Source organism: Ambystoma mexicanum, chromosome 6p, assembly GCF_040938575.1.
Source record: "Ambystoma mexicanum isolate Mex_15411 chromosome 6p, UKY_AmexF1_1, whole genome shotgun sequence".
NCBI classification, from domain to species: domain Eukaryota; kingdom Metazoa; phylum Chordata; class Amphibia; order Caudata; family Ambystomatidae; genus Ambystoma; species Ambystoma mexicanum.
Genome location: NC_090935.1, coordinates 1,280,325,204 through 1,280,344,845, shown reverse-complemented (window position 1 = coordinate 1,280,344,845; position 19,642 = coordinate 1,280,325,204). Strand labels below are relative to the sequence as shown.

Below are 19,642 nucleotides of genomic sequence, written 5' to 3'. Positions count from 1 at the left end.
TAAATATTGACTTGCCATTTGGTAGTATGGCCGAACAAATTGAGAGATGTTCTAAGATGGATGCCAAATACAAAATGGCATCATAAGGACAGGTGTCAAAAGGCCTGAATCATGCTTACACAGTAGAAGGTCTTTTGCAGCAGTTCACTGTAGATAAGCACATCTGGGATGATATATTTAGAAATTTGGCCAGGGAAAAGCAGACATGATTGATGGTAAATCAGATAAAGGCAAGGAAGTTAACAATTAGTACAGATGAACTTCATTAGTTGGCAACAAAGAAAATGAACTCATGTGGTTTTCCATGGTATGAGCTGCCAATAAAAATTGGCAGGACTTCGGGAAGCAGATAAAGACTGTTTTCTTTTAGCAGGAGTTAAAGAGTGTGTAATTATGTCTGGATGGGTCTAAAATAAGCTTATCAGTCTATGTGTCAGTCAGCCAGTGCTTGCCAAGAGTGACACATGTGGGCTTTGTGTGTAACAGATAAACCATCCAATCAAAGATAAGGAGGGCTTTATTCTGGGTAAAAGGACCAATCCGATTTGTATCCTGAAATTGCATGAAAGTATTGCATCATTGAAAAGGCCTATAAAAGGAGGAAGGCAGAATTCTCCTCTGTGTGCTTCCAGTGTGTCTTTTGAACTTGTCATAAAGATGACTGTGAACCTTCACCCAGGCGTCTGTTCTTCCTTTTTCTAGTCCCAGTGCCAGAGTCTACAGATTCCAGAAAGCTTGATGAGATGCAGAAGGATCTTCTTTAAAATCCCTTTTGCACTAAATCACTTTTTTTTTTTTCATTTCAAAATCGCTGTGTCCATGACACCCTCACCCCTTTCTGTCATTGCCAAGAGGAAGTTCAAAACTGGATCCATGGCCCGATTAGTGAGACCAGATCAAGTCTTCCCTTCATAGCTTCTGTCCTCAACTAGCCCACTCTATTATTGTTTCAAGAATGCACTTGCTACCATGGTCATCTGTCATGATCCTGCTTGTTCCATCACTCCCTTACACCCCTGCCCTAAACTATGGATCTCCCTGACCATACAACAGCTGAAGACATCGATGCACCTCCTCCTACACTGCTGGGGCAAATATCGCTCTACCTCTCTTCACAGCACCTATAAATACTCTCCTTTCCCTGAAATATGCTTTTGACACTTCAAAATTCTCTTACTTTAAATATGGTACATCATTTCTCCATTCATTCTCCCATAATATTTACATGAACCATCAGCCTATCCATTCAACAACATTAAACATTCCCTATCCACTTCTTTCACCTACTAGGGCTGTTCTCATCAGAAATCACAAAAATTACAATCCTAAAATAGAAAAATAGAAAATAAAGAGACAGTCTCAATTAAAAGAGGCACGTTGTTTCGTAGAAAGCACAGATGATTATTGTTGCTGCAGAGCCCTTTCAAAATCAGCCTGAATAAATGGGTGTGAGAGTGGGCGAGCATCCAGGGTGGATTGCTAGAATTCTGCAGTCTATCTCTGGGAAGTTAGTCTGGTGTGTAAGAGTCAGGAGTAGGGTTTAAGAAGATTAAAGCATGAACCAAGATGCAGGAACAGTTGTTTACTGAGAAAGGCAGAATGCAGGAAAGTTGGAAGGGTAGGTCACAATTTATGCCCAATTCTTTGCAGCTGTGCCCAAAATTCAATTTGTACATAGACACTGGAAATGGAGATTTTCAGCATGGCGTTACACTCTATTTCACTCTATGTTTTGTGTTCACCTTCACATCAATTGAACTCCATGTGTACTGTTTATCTGTCTGAAAGAAATATGTACAAATAAACTGTTTGCTCTAACTTTATTCACAACCCAGAATAAAATAAAAAAAATAATGTCCACATTATAGGCAGGGAGAATCAAACTGTGATTGACTGACACTTGATAAAGGGTTTCCTGGATGCCTTTAGAATCCATGTGCCTATTGGTGTGACTGGAATAATAGGGGAAAGCCTATTCTTGAATGTGTTACTATGTCATATCATGTGACGAGCTGGTACATTGATCTGAAAGAAAGCACAACACAAATAAAAACAACACCTCGTATATCAATGATAATAACAAAATAAGAGAGTACTCTCCGAAGAGTCTACCATCCATGGGGAAATAACAGCAATGGTGGAGTATATTGAAACCTGGTTGCTGCTGATTAAGTGGTTCACCCAGTCAATTGAGGGTTTCACAGGAATTGAAACCTGGTTTCCAATCGACTGTGAATACAAGAATATTGTGCTCAACATTTCGTCGTCCAGCATTTTTGAGAATGGTGGGCACCTGAATGCCTATGTTCTTGAAAGGACATTGATGCCACATTCCCCTTCTCACAGTTTGTCCATGTGAGTGCAGGTACCGCGACTACCGCTGAAAACCATGGAGATGCCTAATGGCGAAATAATAAACAGCATCACGGAAGACTGTATCCAGCATTTTTCAAAGATTAACTGTGGTCAAAATATTGGCAAAGTGGATTGTTTAGATCTGTGCATTAAAAATAATTATTTATACACATGTCACGCTCAATACAGTATCCTTTTGACTCAGTTCTCTTATCTAGAATAATGAGAGCACTGAGAATACCCACATAAGGCAATTTATAAAGCAGCTCACCACTTACAATTGGAATACGGCTTTCACTCCAGCTCTACGGGAGGCATGGCTGGTAATGGACTACCAGCCCGAGCCTAGGTAGCCTGTTACGGGCCATGTCCACCACCAACAGTGGGGGTGAAAGCCATTCGCAGCCCAGGGTTTATCCAGGGTCAACATTTGTTTTTTTCTCCCCTCAGGAGATTGGCTTCTCTTGCACAGCCAATCTGCTGAGGGAAAAAAAGGAAATATTGATGACAACCACCAAAGCGAAATGGGACTAAGTCCCTTTTCCATTTCTATGGCATCTGGGCGATGGGTAAAGAAACGTGGGCCCAAGGAAAAAGCTCTGGTCAAGCGCAAAGCTCCGCTCATGCAGGTAAGTGGGAGGGAAGGAGGAAAGGGGTAGGTAAAGTTATGGATTGTTTTGGGGGTGGGGAGGCAACATGGTGAGGCTCCCTTTTGTCTCCCCACATCAAACAAAAAGATGGTTACACCCGGGGAAGGGCCTTGGGTGACTGGAAACAGCAGGTGGAGAATGAGTACTCTCATCCACTGTTTCAGCCATCTAATTGGCTGAACGCCTTTCCCCGGGTGCATTCAAAAATATTTATAACCTCTAAACCATGTCCTTTAACAAAGGTACAGACGTCTTTCAGCTGAGCAAATCCGAAGTTGCAAAGGCATAGTCTACTTATGTTATGCTGGCATATGTTGCTTGCACATTAAAGACAACCACCAGTGCCAACATGCCAAGCATGTGACATTTTCTAATGCCTTGTAGCCTAGCATCATCTGGGTAGTGACCTCCCTTCTAGTGCATGAAGCTTAACAGAACTGCCAAGTAGCAGACAATGGGTTAATCAATGCAAAGTTTGTAGGGGTGTGGAATCACTAATGAGATGCTTCGCCACTCTGGAAACAGCGAACCAACTCTCTGTGACACTAAGCCCCACAGGTACACTTTGTCCCTTCTCCTGATATTTTAATTACATTTCGATTCCAAATCCCAAATCTCCAAAAGGTTTGCGAAGAAAGCTCATCTGATGAATTTGGCTAGTAATGACACCGATATTTTCTGAATGCATAATCTCCGAAAAATTAAGTGTTGGAATAAACAATACTGTCCCTCTTTGCAGACATAATTATGCCTTCACCTCATCAGTTCAAACACGCCCTGAGCCATTTGTCTTCAATGTGTGCTTCTTATAGATTAGGTAGACCTTGCTGCGCTGTCCACCGCGGATCCAATTTATGTGGGATGCTCCTGTCGACTCATCCCAAACCCATTACCCTGTCGCTCCTACGCGTTCGATTTGGCTGGCTCTAATACAAGTTGGCCCTATACAGAGCAATTAATTACCCGAAGAAAATGTTAAAAGAAGCTGTTCTGTTATGTCACAAAAGCATCCAGGAGGTAATTGTCCTTTTATTGCAACCCAGCGTGTCATAGCAGCGGGTGGGAACCTGGAACCTTGGAAATGCTTCGATGGAAATAATCACTCTTAATTCTAAATGTTTTATTGAGCTGCTTTTCAGAAAAGTAACATGTCCCAGAAAAAGATTTAGCTGGATTGATTTTTCCATAATGTACATATGTATTAATTACTCACTGTGTTGAAGCATCATTTATCCAGCAAACAGGTCTTGTGATTTCTGGCTGTGTCTGCACGTGCTGGTGTACTCATCATTTTTTCTTTTGTCCCTCAGGTCTCAGGGTGGAGATATCCTTATTGAATGCCAAACCTGCAAGCTCAGGGTAAGCTACAATATGTTGCTGTTCTGCCATTGTAAAAAATATATAGGAATGTGCTTAATTTGCTACAGAAAAAGGGAGTCATTCAATACAAATATGTCTTTGCAAATCTGGATGCTTACGTATGCATGTTTATGGAAACACCACTTCTCCTTTTTTGCTACGTCTGTCTCATAATTGTAGGTTGCAGTGGAGTTGTTTCTGGTGTGGAAAGACGGGGAGATTGTAGTATGTGAGACTACCGTGTTCTTGCCCAGGGCCCAGATTACATAATCTGTTCTGGCGTGGCGCGGTGTCTCTCCGGGATAGGCGATTTGTCACTCACATATTTACTGAGCGGTTGGTGCAGCACGTCTTCTTTTTTCAACTAGTCAGTTGATGGAAATATCACTATTGTCTGTGTAATTCGGTGAACATATTGCTACAAAACATCCCTGCGCTTGTTGCCGCTCTCATGGTGCAAACGTGACTGACATAAAAGCAAAATTGTCCAGCACTGTTGCACTTAATGCACATTTTGAAGCAAGGGAGGGCTGTATCCCGCAAGCTGCAAACAGGGCTGTTGAATTGGATCCGTCACTTACCTGAGATCCAGGTGAAAGGCTCACAGTGAAGTTGCTTACATACTGCTATGTGATGGATAACGTTGGTTTAGTAAGTCCAGGTTCGAGCCTGATTAACAAAGGAGAGGAAAGGCTATGATGCAAGAAAAATATATCTTGTGTTCTTGGTAGGATGCATTTTTCTAATGTGTATTCTGTAGAAAGACCACTTTGTGTTGCCTTCTTTTAGAATTTTACCTAGGCCCAATGGAATAGTATGGTTCTACTTGCCTGTCTGACTATAAGGTCATAAAGGCAACACACATGACCCTCAAGATGTGTATTCGATGGGACCTGGTGTCAATCAGCTGCTCCATGCTGCATGTTGACTGCATAATGGTGAACGTTCTGCAGTAGTGGCAACCACTTAGTAGAGGCCAGTGAAATTGTTACATTTGCAGAGAGAGTTTTTGAGTATTGCTATTAAGAGTTCATTTTGTTTCCATGCTGCTTAGTGCCAGGTTGGGCTTTCCACTTGTCGGCCTCCTTCCATTACGTTTGGTATTGCTACTGGGATCATTATCATTACTGCGTCATGACTATGGCTGGCAAGGTTTGTGTGGTTGAGGAAAACAGTCATGTAGGATTGGGAGCCACTTGCATAAACCTTAACAGTTCCCTGACGTGATCAAGAACATCATCCTAACAAGCACAGCAACGTCAATACGTTTGGTTTTGCAAATCTACAGGGTATGTTTAGTGAACTCACCAAAGGACAAACACATTCCATACTCTGTATATTTACAGATTGAGATCTAGTGTTTTCTTTTAGTATGTTTTTTTTTTCAAATATATAAGTGCTCCGTTCTTCCCACAGATAGGCTCTACATGTTTGGTTTCATATTCCATATTGCATATGTTATGATGTCGAGGAGTCTCTCTACTGAGTTGGGTCTTGCTATGATAATTGGTGCAAGTGTGATATGCCCCATTCTCAGTTTTCTGTGGTGAGATCATCCACACAGATGTCAATGGGCTAGCAGTACATATGAGATAATACTGATTGTTGAGGACCCTGCTTAGCTGAAGCTTTGTCATACTAACCCTATATGTAATCTACATGTTATGCACGTTTTAAACGTTGATAAAGTACACCTGCAATTTTGAAAAGATGAGATTTGATCAAAATGTATACAGCAGGCTCAACTGTGGGAATGTACTTCAATGTCAGAGTGAAGGCATTATTCATAACCATCTCCTATTTGAAACTTATGTGTAATTGAAGTACTTTCTGGGTTGGGTCTTGTTTGTGAAAGTCTTGGTATCAATTGGTGACATTACAAACACATTTACCGGTGGTGTCAGTGTGTATGTGTTCAAAGCATGAGGCTTTTACTGAATGCAAATCTTAACCAGTGGTCATCAGGATGCTTTTCAATGAGTGTACAATACATTGGCATGCACATGCTGATAACATTACAGATCCATTCACATTGCTGTGTTCTGCAAGGATGTATACACATTAGACAAAAAATATTGATCCCAAAGAAAACAACAAGTTGGTATCTTAGTAAGGCTGACAATGTCAATTGTTTACAAGATGTCGGGATGTAGTGATTCCTAGCTTAGGCAGAGATGGAATGATGCATTTGGAAAAAAGAATTCCAACATAACGAGACCTTTCTGGAATTCCTTTTCTGTGGCTGCCTGTGTATCTGATTCATAATTTCATTAGATGTTAAATTCCCCCAACATTGCAGAGAACACTGACTAACAACCTAAGCATATGACTATATATATTTATATATATGAATACACCAGCAAAGTAATTCAAATGGCCTCCCATAAAAGTCTTTTCACCCGAGACAATAAATGGGCCTCATTACAACCCTGGCGGTACAGTGTGAACGGTGCTGTTAAGGCACCGGCACCGTCCACACCGTATCGCCGAATTACGAGTTCTGCTCGCGGCTGCCTGACAGCTGGCGAGCTGTGCGTCCCCCGCGAGCAGAACTCGTAATTGCACCGCCACCGTTATCAACGGTGCTGCTGCAACCATGCTCCCCACCCCCATTCTGGGGATGGGGAGCCCGGCAATACCGCCACCCGCGAATGGGCAATTACCGGCCCATTCAACTCGTATTGGGGCGGTTATTGCCCATTCGCGGGTGGCAGTGCTGGTAGCGAGTTTGGCGGTAGCCATGCCTGTAGAACAGGCACGGCTAGCGCCAAACTTGTAATGAGGCTCAATGTGTTTTACCTTAAAGAGCAGTGACATTGTAAATATAGAATGTGTCTACACAAGATAGACACTATATTATCATCCTCTATGTTTTATGTTTTTATTCTATAGACCTGTGTGCTAGTTTGTCCTCATATTGTGAGTGTAACTTGCATTTTGTTGTCAAATGGATTATCACAATGATAGTCAGACTATGGGCCTCATTACGATTTTGGCGGTAGCCATGCCGCTATTGGCGGCATGGCTGCCGCCAAAATCGGGTCCGGGTCCAGGTTCCCAGAATGGAGAATTACCGGGCCATTCCGAGTTCGGCGGGCCCGGTAATTCCTCCCTCCAGGAACCCGGGCCCGGACCTTCCCCATTCCCATTTCAGGCCCTATAGGGCTGAATGGGAATGGGGGAGGGAGCAAACAACGGGCCGATTACGAGCGGCCCATTGTTTGCTCCCTCTTCCCCTCATGGGACCCAGTAAGCACACCTGGTTTGACCAGGCGTTACTTACCGGGTCCCACGAGGAGAGCGTGTAATGAGGCGGAACAGGTTTAACGGGTCCGCCTCCTTTAGTGGGTCCCGTTAACCCGTTCCGCCTCACTTGTAATGAGGCCCTATGTCCTTTGCATTGTAGTGGTATTAATATTTGTGGGCGCATCTGTTGAAGCAATATAATAACAGTTGTGATTGCAAGTGTATGCTTTGAAATGTAATGAAAAGGATGATTGAGGGTGTATGTGTTGAGTTCATTTAAAATAAAGTGCAGACACTTTACATACAGTTACATGGTAATGTGGTGTGCAAAAAATTGAAAAATATTGCAAGTATGCTAATTTTGTTGTTTGTGCTTTAACTGTGTAGTTATATGATGATGGTGCTCGTGTAGATATAACTTAGAAGATAACATTGCACAACTCTAGTGTTAATGTACTTTTTTATGTTATGTTTATTTTAAATTTTAACTTTATGTGGGCTTGATATGTGTAACATTTGTATACTTTACTTTTTATCAAGACAGAACCCTTAACACTTGTTTTAAAACAGATCTCAATTTGTGTTTATTTACCATTTAAAATTTTACTGAATGCAACTCTTTACCAGTGGTCACCAGGATGCTTTTCAATGAGTGAACAATACATTGGCATGCACAAAAAATATTTTACCAACTACCGGCTTTGAAGGAGCTTGTTCTTTAATATATTTTACATTTGTGATTGGTCATAGAAATTGAATGTTCAACTACTTATTTGTTAACAAACAACTACTAATTCCAAATGTATTCTCTTTGTCAATGTTTCTTACATCATACATTCTGGTCATAGTGATGTCAGCTACGATCATTTCTTTTCTAATGACCCACTATAAATGACAAAACTATTGGCTTTGCCAATACTTGTTCTTTCATGAATATGTTTTATATATATTCTCTCCGTTGTGCATATTAGTAATAGTAAAAATAGTGAGAGCACTTTTTTCCAGTACAAGCATGAGGAACCTTGTTAAATCGTGATACACATTGAGAAACTCCCTCTCTTGAATATTTTGGTGGAGCATCTTTGCTACTTCATTTTAAATTAGAGCAGGGCACACACCATGTCTTTGTAATAATGTTATGAGGCGGCATAGCACACCTTGTGCACAACTTGCAAAAATTATAGTTTTGTACTAGTTGTTTTCAAGGGTAAATTGGGCAATTAGAATTGGTTAGTAATATTCTATTTGCAGTGATTGACAAGACAACGACTGGAGGTAGACAGAAACAGAGAGGAGAAGGATAAAGCAGGAAAAAGGTTAAGGAAGGTAGAGGGATATATGGGGACAAGTGTCTAACTTCCATGTTGTGAACAGGTCGTGTTGATGAAGTTTTTGATGAAATGAGAGCTATGGCTGTAAGAGTGAAAGAAAAAAGGTTAAAAGAACGGGGGGTAGACCTTTATACAAGTTGAAAGAAATTTGATTTTGAGATTCTTATGATATTTGTTAAAACATACGTTACTGGAAACTTATTACAAAGCTAAGCAGCTCCCAATGCACATGTCTTGCTGGTGCCATATGATTTCTGTCATGTAGACAACCTCATGTGCAAACCATCCTTCATGTTGATGTCTCAACACAATGTGGAGGCAAACGTTCTCAAAATGCTCATAACCCCAACAAAAAAGTAATGAATCAATGAGAACTGTGGCTCACTTATCAGGGTTTGTGATTTACCGTCATATTCTGTAGTTTGATGTCTGAAATATATGTCACAGAGATGGGGCTCTGAGATTGACCATCTGTGCTATGTGGCCTATGTTGGTCACCCACACACATCTGAGCAAGCCTGTTGACAGAGTTATACATGTTCCTCTCTGGCAATTAGAACAATTGTGAAAGAATGCAAATTAAAACATTAAGCTTGGGTCTGGGTGTGAGATGGGTCATCTATGGCATTGATATGCATTGTGCGTCAATCTTGCATTTCATGGTATAGTGATGATCACAGGGTTTAAGTGACACACAGTAAGGGCAATGCCAAGGTCCATTTATCTGTCAATTTGTTTCCGGCATCCAAATTGTGTGCCACCGTAGTTGGAGGCCAAAATTCGAAAATATAAACTATGCAGATTTCTGGAAGGAAGAGATTACATAAAGTCATTGCCCCAAAGGACCAATGTATGGAGATATATAACGTAAAGGCAAGTACGAATCTATCCTGCACACACTTCTGCTGGCAGACTGGTTCATTTGTGTGCATAAAAAACGACAGAGTGGGGTCTGCCTGGGTGAAAACGCCCCATGCAAAGATAAAAACATTTACCGCGGTTCCCATATGCAAATGTGCTCTTATTACAAGGGCATCCATCCACTGGTGAGCCATGGTGTGCATTGCATGTTCTGTCTTGTAGGATTGTGGGGATCCGAATGGCTTGGGTAGACTGTAGTTAATGAAGAAGATATGCTACAATACTTCCTTTCTTATGAAGTCTGCTGCTCACCCACATCGTCATGCTACTTGAGAAACTGGTGCAACCATCTGTAAGAATGGATTTCTAAACTCTGCTCTGGTGAACAGATGTTTAGGAGGCCAACCTTGTTAGTGAAACAGGGAACACTTCTGCGTGGTTGGCTAGGACAATTCAAGGTAGCTTGAAAAGCAACCAAGTATAAGTCTCAGGAGTAGTGGGGGTGATCTGAGATCTTGGATGAGCACACACAATAGGATGAAAAGAATTACCCTGAGACAGTAGAATATCAAACATATACAATTTATTAGGCCCAGAAGAAACACAAATTAATAATGGCAAATGCAATAATATCACTACCTAAACACACACTTTGTAAAATGTATGTATTATCAATTTTTTGGTCAATGCAGTAAAGTGCGGTTTTCCGCCAACACCTATTGGGGCAGGGGGAGCAGACAAACTTTAGTACATTGTCCAACTTCAGAAATGAATATCTCTAACTTAAAAAGTCCAGCCCTACGAAGATTGGAACCTTGTGCTCATTGCCAAGTTTGTGTGTAAAAGTGCTGAGTGATGTGTAAAGCTTACACACGACAATATTCAATGGGAATGAAAAGTTAGCAAGAGATTCTGGAGTGTGGTAATTTGGTTCCAAGAGTCTGAGGAGGATCTTCTGAGGAGAATAAAACTATCCCCAACTTTCAGACGGCTTTAGGAAGCAAGAGCCACCCAAGCCAAGGACCACAAAGGATCCTTTGTGTGTAAAATCAGGTTGGATGAATTAGAGGCCACCAGTAAGTGGTATGATTACTCACCGCCCTTAGCTCACTCCGGGTCCAAACTTGACTGGCTTGGAGATGGTTGCTTGGAGTATGCAATCCCCTTATTGGTTAAGCTTCAAAGTGCACAGGTCATGTGGCTGCAGAAGCGTGTCCGGTTTACAATTGGAGCTGGATGTCTCGTCATGAATGCAGGACAAAGAAAGAACCAATGCAGCTGATCTCAGGACACTTGAAGAAAGGCTGGAAAGTCACCAGCAGCTACCACCACTGTCACACAGTGATGCAGGGGCACCCAAGTCTTGTGGTATGATGCACGCTTCTCTCTTACGCAAAGATGCTAAGTCAATGACATTTGGCAAGGAGATGCTTTGCAGTGCGAACTAGGAATTCCCCAAAGCTTGAGACAAAAATTGATGAAGCAACGCTCCAACACAGGTCCCAAGTTAAAAGCCGATCATTCCACTGAAGGGCCCAGGGACACTTCTGAGAAGGCTAGTTTGCAGGGCATCAAGGAGGCATTGAGTGTGATTGGTCCCACTACTCCATGAGGGTGAAGCACTTTTGCAGGTCTTCTGCGATAGAGCACAAAGCAGGGCTCTCTCAAGACAACAGCAGACTCAGGATCCAAACCTTCTCTGAGTGTTTCTGGACAGTGCTTGGGTCTGCTTTGCTTCTCTGAATACTTGACTCCGTAAATAAGTTTATTTGGACCTAAGGGTGAGCTGCAGGTCTGCTACCTCCTCATATCCCAAAGTCCAGTGGGTGCTTGCACCCAGCTGGCCAATGAAGACATCTGCTCCACTTATGCACACCAGCAGTAGTCCAATCAGGGACCACTGCAGCTCTCATGCCCTTGTGCAAACTAGACATCCTGGCACCAGTAGTGTGGATTGGAACCAGACAGCCCCAGCCCACTTCCTGGGTACCTGCACATGTGACATGCACCGGCTTTCACGGGTGTATGCATCCCCAAATAAGGACTTCCCGTGCCACAAAGACCAGGAGGAAGGCAAACTGACAAAATGTCCAAAGAAGTAGACAAATGACCTTGTGGAATGGCCATGGCGGACAATATCAACGCGCTAAACGCAGTATGGCTCGGTAAAGAAATGTAAAAACACATGAAAAAGCTTCTGCTGCCACCAGTCTACTCCGAGGCACATTGTCCAGTTACTAAGAAATCCTTACGGGATATCTAGAGCCTGAAAACACAAGGACCGCATTCCACATTACAGTAATGTACTTTGTGCTCTGAAATACAGTTGCCAAAAGTGGCAACAAAGACACAGTTGCTCAGTACTCACTGCCAAAAGGACAAGTCAGTTCCCCATACCGATGAGCGAATGCCCATCTGAGTGTAGCAGAAGGCTGTGCTTTACTGGCAGAAAGTCAGGACAGATTGGTGAAACAAAGCAAAACATAGGGGGGGGGTCTGCAAATATAGAGATAAAATAGCAATAAGTGAAATAGCCTACATTTCAGGATGCACCAGAATATCCTACTCTTGAAACAACATCTGACCAACCATCGATCACTCTACAAAGCCTTATGTCTCTTCTTTCCCTCCGGAGATACCTCCCGCTCGGGGTGTCCAGGCCAACCCGGCAACTTCTGCTACCTTTGCACCCTACTATTAAGCCCTGCGAACCTCGCCAAATGTACACAACTGTGTTGCTGTGAGGTAGGTGTGTGAGTTATAAACCTCATACACAAAATCATGTATACATTCAGCACTATTCCACACCTTTCATGGGATTGTTGGAATGCTTTGATTACAGATGAGTTCAAATTAAAACATGATATTATCCCAAGGAAGACAGGTCATGTTCCATGAATAGTAGGACATTTGGTGGAGATCACTACTTCATAGTCATGCACACATTTGCGGAGTGGCCTCTGTGACAACCGAAAAGTGACTGCCTATTGCAGAGTGCAAAACATGTGCTTTCTGAATATTGAAAAGGTGATACATTTCACATTAGGACATGAGCTGCACCTGCTCTCTTAGATGTCAACTGATGCTTTTGTTCAGTTGTTACATTGAAATGACCTTCTCTACCCTCTCCCACTTACCCCTTGTGTTTACTTTCTTGTTCTGCTCGCCTACCCCGGTTCCTTGAAGCTGCCTCACAGTGGTATGACTGTAAATAACATAAAACATAATTTAAATAATCCAATAACATCCTATTCAAATATAAGTTATATTCCTACATCCTTGCAAATAGTAAATAGTACAACACATGTTAACTACTTTTAAATGTTCAGCAAAAGATACATTGTATGTAGTCAGCTCTGCTCAAAACCATTTCAATTCCCTTTCTATCCCTATAATCTATTTTCCTCAGCACCACCCCTCTTCTTGCTCACCTATCTCCAACCATAACTTTCATTACACTTCTTCTTGCATCTACCTACAGGTATATTCTCTTTTCAAAGTCTTAACATCAGTATGCTTCTACATCTCACTCTCTTTGTATTGCTCTTTGGAAGCAGTACCTGTCTGTAGAAAGACTTCCCTTACCCCCAACTTCCTTCTTTCCCCTTTGCCTTTTCTTGACCTCATCACTCATACGGAAACGTGGATTGCTCCCTCAGACTCTGCAACCTGCTGCCCTTCATGACCCTGCCTACACCTTCACCCACTCTCCCCAGCCTGCTACTAGGGTAGAGGTGTAGGACTGTTTTCATATTCCAAACTTCTTCTCTCTCCTACTCCCCTATTTCGCTCTTTCGGCCACCTGGCCCCCTCTGGTCAATTTATTGACCAGCTCTCCTAACTAATTGACCCCTTCCTCCCTATCATCGCCTTGTTGTCACTGATGACTTTAACTCCACTCCTCTATCCACTGACTTTAGCTCTCTTCTCCTTAACCACCCACTTTCTTCTATCCACTATCTGCCCACCCATTCAAATGCTAACTCCCTTAACCTTATTATCATCTCCCCTCAAGTCTCTGCCTCTAATATCTCCACTGTTCCTTCTCCTTCTAATCATTCCATCATACTTGCCTACCAACTCTGTACAGCTACCACTTCCATTACCAAATACCAGATCCCCTCTTTCAAATTCTGTTTCTACTTCTCTGACCTACACAACTTTATCTCCCCCAATGCAAAATTCACTGTAGCACCCACTGATAGAGCATTCACTAAGTTGAAGGCCGCTCTTAATGCTCCCTTCTCCTCTCACTTTTCCTCTTGCTACATTCACTCCCAAACCCTTCCATGGCCTTGCATTACACATACCACCTGTCCTTTTTTGTTGCGTCTTTTTGTGTTGGCATGCACCCTGATGCCTGTGGGCTTTGATGAAAAATAAATAAATACATAAATAAAACAGTGAGGAAACACCTTTGCAGTTGGCAAAGATATAGACAGTCCTCCAATCTCAAACTCTACCTGACTGCTCTTCAAAACAACTCCTCAGCTCTTGGCTCTGCCAAAGTGACTTCTACCTCCTTCTCATTTCATCTCAATCCTCTCAACCTAGGCATCACCAAAAGTATCTCAACCCATTTCTCTCACCTCCTAAACCCGCCTTAATCTCCTCTAAACGTTCTGCTAATTATCTAGCTCTCAAGTTTGTTTCAAAAAGTTCCAACATTCAAAATGCCATCGCAAATTATCTTGTACCCCCCAGCCTGCTCACCTTTCTCCACCATCTCTACCCTCCTCTCCTGCGACATTGTGTTCCTTTGCCTCCACTAATCCCAATGAGATTCTTGACCTTCTCCTCTGTGCTAACCCTTTTTGTGTTCCCATTGACCCTCTATCCCCACACATATTGAAACTCATAGGTCGCAATGTTGCTCCATATATTTTTTCCCTCTTCATCTATTCTCTTGACAGTGCAACTTTAACATCATCCTACAAGTTGGCTACTGTCATCCCTATCCTTAAGAAGCCTGGCATAGATCCTAACTGTCCTGCCAACTTTCATCATGTCTCTCTTCTACCACACTATTCTGAAATCCTGGAGCGTGTGGCAGAGGCATAGCCAGGATTGTCTAACAAGGTGGGCCTGAAGCTAATGTGGTTGGACCCACCGCAGTAAAATTAACATCTGTAAATGCCCACACAGAGCTGCTGAGTGGCTGTTTACAGATTTTGTGTGGGCCTTGTCCGCTAAGGCCCTACACTGCCTACGCCTCTGGCGTGTAGTTTTCAACGGACTCACTGAGTTCCTTAACACTCACAACCTCGTCAAACTGGTTTCTGACCTCTGCACTCTACTGAGACAGCTCTTCTTATGTCAGCAACTGCACCTCTTCCGCTCATCATGATGACTTTTCATCTATTCTTATTCTTCAGGCACATCATATTTTCAGTCTCTGCAGAACAGCATCACAGAACCCTGTGATATCTCGGTCAAGATAGGCATTGTTGTCCTACATTATAGAAACACTGAGTGCTATGCAAATGACCAAATGTTGTGTGAGCCACTCTGCTTGGCAATTCAGGGGGCACTAATATGTCTGTTCTAGAAGACAGAATGTTAAAACACGGTGGCAGGGCCCACTTATTCCTTGAAACGTGGTCCCTCATTCACATTGGTTTGTCCACTATGCCTATTACGGCAAGCCCTCTGACACACACAGATGGCAACCAACAGCTATCAGACCGAAGTGTTACTTTTGCCACCACCTTCTTTCCAATGGGGGCTCCCACAGTGGGCAAATAGGGTCCCACCACCCTCCAGTGAGTAACTACACATGGGCAAATGTACTTACTGCATCCCCAAGGGAGGGTCATTGCCATGGCTCAAAGCTAGGGCTGTGGCCTTCACTGATAGTGATTGTGTCATAGAAGGCGGTGGGAGCCGAGGGACTCCATTACACTGGGTACTGACAGGGAATGAAACAGCCCTCACTGGCACTGACAGGCTCCTGGCATGCCCTCTGACAGGTGTGAATGTTCTTGTGTGCTCTGGTTCACTTACCACAGTCTGCACTTGCATGCCCATCTGGCTGAATATTCTGTATTGTGGCACAGGTCGGTGGCAGACATACAGGCATCACACGTGGCCCTGGCACAGCGTGATCCTCCTGTAATGTTAACTAATAGGCATCGGTTCAGTTATGATACAAAGCATTGCCGTTTAGCCCCTTCACAATGCACACCGAGTAAGAATGTGTGCATTATTTATAGACAAAACAATACCACGGCCTCGCTAATGCATCTAATTAGACTTTCTAAAGTAGGGGTGCATTACTGCTTACCTCTTTTAAAGTAGGAAGTATGAGCGTACACCCGATTAATAGCTGAGGAAAGTGTAAACATGACTTGTAGATGAAAGTGGCTAGGCAACAGAATCACAGGCCCAACAACTATGAATAATAATGTTTAATTAAGTGGCTAGTTAGGGCTCCTGCACGAATCCCCTGCTGTGTACAGTGTGGGGTTTGAAACAAAGTCGGTCATATTGAAGCATGCAACTACAACGGTTCATTCATGGGGGTCTAACGTCCAAACCACGGAGGGGTGCCGAGATGAACACTGCTCAAGAGATAACGTCATGCGGATATCTCTGCACTGCTGGACAACACGGCATGTTAGGAAATCACGTCTACTGCAACACAGGAAAAGTCTGGAACTTGGAGAAGTCTGAACGGTATACCGTAAAACTGCTGTCAGCCTTCTCACATTTCGACGCGAGGCATCTCTCCAGAAACCGCTGGAACAAGGAAGCCAAGCGTCTGCCTGTCAGCTCCATTTAGTGACTGTTTGATTGGGTTACAGCCTAAGGGCCCGAATCATGGAATATTTGCCCGGGTCAAAGCTGAAAAGTGACTTTGTGCTGCCAACACAAACCCCTGATTCATGGAACCGTGCAACGTGAATTTTTGCCGGGCAAGGTCCGGGCAAAGTCAGCCCATAGTCATTTTTGTATTTCAAAATTACTTTGCCCAGACTTTACACGGCAAAAATTCACTTTGTACAGTTCCATGAATCAGGGTTTGTGTCGGCAGTGCAAGTCACTTTGACCCGGGCACATATTCCATGAATCGGGCCCACAGACTCACCTGAAGACCAGCGTATGCACCGATACGGCATGGGTTCCTCTCTTGGCATGTTTTTGTGAGCAGATTCTAACAGCATAATATTATCTCAGAAGTCTTACGAGCTATTTCCTGACTCCTGGGTTCGGTGACATATGCACTACTGAAGAAACATGCTAACACATCCTTTGCGATGCATGAGTAACACTCCACACCCTTGTGTCTTCCATGAAAAGCGCACACCAAACAGTTTAGAAGTGTAGCTCTGGAACGCCTTGCTGCCAGCCTTCATTAGTGTGCTGCTTGAACTGAAACATCAAGGAATAGGGGCCTGCTGCACACACATATATGGGGGTAAATTTGACATCATTCATGTAGAACGAACCACAGCTGAAAGTTCTCGTTCTATATTCTCATTGTTTGCAATCTTCCCTGAGTGTTAGAGGGAGAGGGAGAGAGAGAGAGAGAGAGAGAGAGAGAAAAAAAGAGAGAAAGGGAGAGAGAGAGTGTGTGTGTGTGTGTGTGTGTGTGTGTGTGTATATATATATATATATATATATATATATATATATATATATATATATATATATATATATATATATATATATATATATATACATATATAAAGGAAGGACAAAACAAACAATCTTACTAGGCCTTGTGTCATGCAGATCATGCAAGTGCGAGGGGAAAGGGAGAGGAGAAGTGCCAGGGGGACAGAGGGGAGAGTGCAATAGGCAAGCTCAAGTAAGTGTTGGTGGGTCGGTGGGGTGGCCATCTCTAAGTAACTGCATGGAGGCAGGGGACTCTAGAGTTGCAGATACAGTCCATAGTGTGTTGGAGGTCCGGAGGGAGTGCAAGAGGCTACTGGTTGTGAAGGAGCCTGGTGCCCGTAAGGTTCAGAGGGTGACCATGTAACCAGTTGCTGCAGCAGACAGGTACATCAGCAGGGGAGAAAGAGAGAGGGAAAGCAGAAGCGAAAAGGAAGGTTTTGAGTTGATTCCATAACCATAGGTGTTCCTGCTCAAGTTTGAGAGAGGCCGGGAGGCTGTTCCATAGGGAGGCCCCAGCAGAGGACAGAGATCTACCCCCCACTCTCTGCTTGGAGAAGCGTCTGACCCTCAGAGAGTTGGAGGTGGATGAGTGGAGGGCTCAAGAAAGAAAATGCTTAAGAAGAGAGAGTAGGATGTAGTGTAGTCCCTGGCCCCAGAAAGTCTTGTGGACAATGCAGAGGGTCTTGAACTTGACCCTTGCAGCCACCGGGAGACAGTGGAGAGATGTCAGGGCTGGAGTGATACGATCCCTGGGCTTGAGGTCAAGGATAAGTCTTGCTGTCCTGTTCTGGATCAGTTGCAAAGGCCAAAGAGCAAGCACGTGAACAGGTAAGGACACAATTCAAAGGAGGGTCTGCTGTTAGAACACATGGGGCTAAAGGACCTCATGTCTAGGATAAAATTGTCGGACCGGCCATGAATAAGAATAATGACCTGGTTCACAGACAGTTGCTTATTGGCTTAGCTTATGCTAGGGACCACCTTCAGGGCAGAATGTTCCATCTGTTTCCTGCAGGACATGTCACGGCACTTGCTGGAAGGGGTTCTTCCGCTGATGAATCCCCATTGTAGAAAGAGAAGAGAAGTGTTTGCTCAGGTCAATAACTTCCCTGTCTTTTATAAATAGTCCCAAGGACTTGTATCTGCACCACTGACCTGAGAGTTTACAGGGATTATGAGGCTGCCTGAACCTCACACTTTGAAAGGGGCTGCCTCCATAGTCTGTAATGGCTTTAATGCAGGAATTTGTAAAACACTTAGGTTTATGATTGTATGTTCAGTTATCTGCCAAAACAACATTTTGTGCAGAGAATTTAAGTGCTAAATTGTAAAAATACATGTAAATTATGCACTGGTGCAGGTATTAACATATGCAGTTCTATGTTATGCAATTCAGCCTACTGTTTTTTTTATGGTTATTAGAATATTGTTGTATGTGTTAACACAAATGAACTGAAAATTAAGAAACTGAAGATGTACTTAAGACGCATGATGAGTACAACCAATGTATACACAATTGGAGATTTTGTGTGGTATTGCGGTACGTTTGCGGAAAGGCACGGCTCAAGGTGCTTGCCACAAATCTGGTTTTATTTATTTATTTAGTTAAAGTTGATTAATACAAAGAGGGGTAACAAAAAGCCTGATAAAACCTATAGGTCACTGCTAAAGACTGAGGGCTGTGGAAACTCACTGCAACATCAATGCTAACCTCCTGGTTTGGTTCCTGCAAGGATCTCATGGAGCATCTAGCTGCTCCTTCTAACTAATGCCATGAAATTGAAAGTCCTATGCTATGGGCATGATTAACATGATGCACCAATATGGCATTAACACCCCGTTCCAAGGGATGCAACAGGGTTAACGGCCCGGTAGCCCGAGTTATCGGCCCGAGCGAAGCAAAGCCCAATAAAGAGGGAACAGGGCCCCCATTACCCCACCGTCCCAACCCTTGGAAAGGGGGTTAACACCATTAGCACCCATCCCAAGGGCATAATTGATATGCCATAGAATGGTATTTGTAAAATGTATCTCCGGCATCTACTTCATAATTGACATGGCATGGAGCAGTCTTTGAAAATTCCCTGCGTTACTCAAGGAGCACACACTTCAGACTGCTGATGGCACCAAGGGTAGTTCCATACTAAGTGACAACAATTGTCCCAAGCCTAACTGCAATTTACTACCCAAGCTTCCTAAAAGGAAGTTCTTTGACTTGTGAAT

At 43.2% G+C, this 19,642-nt stretch overlaps 1 protein-coding gene across 16 annotated transcripts in view; it reads left to right on the top strand.

The window, feature by feature from the left end:
* PTPRD (protein tyrosine phosphatase receptor type D) overlaps nucleotides 1-19,642 on the top strand; it is a 4,803,934-nt gene that overhangs the window by 2,242,739 nt on the left and 2,541,553 nt on the right. For all 16 annotated transcript variants that reach the window (XM_069625937.1, XM_069625939.1, XM_069625938.1 and 13 more), the window contains one exon: nucleotides 4,316-4,364. The gene's annotated coding sequence lies outside the window, so the exon portion shown is untranslated. The remainder of the gene's footprint in view (nucleotides 1-4,315; nucleotides 4,365-19,642) is intronic.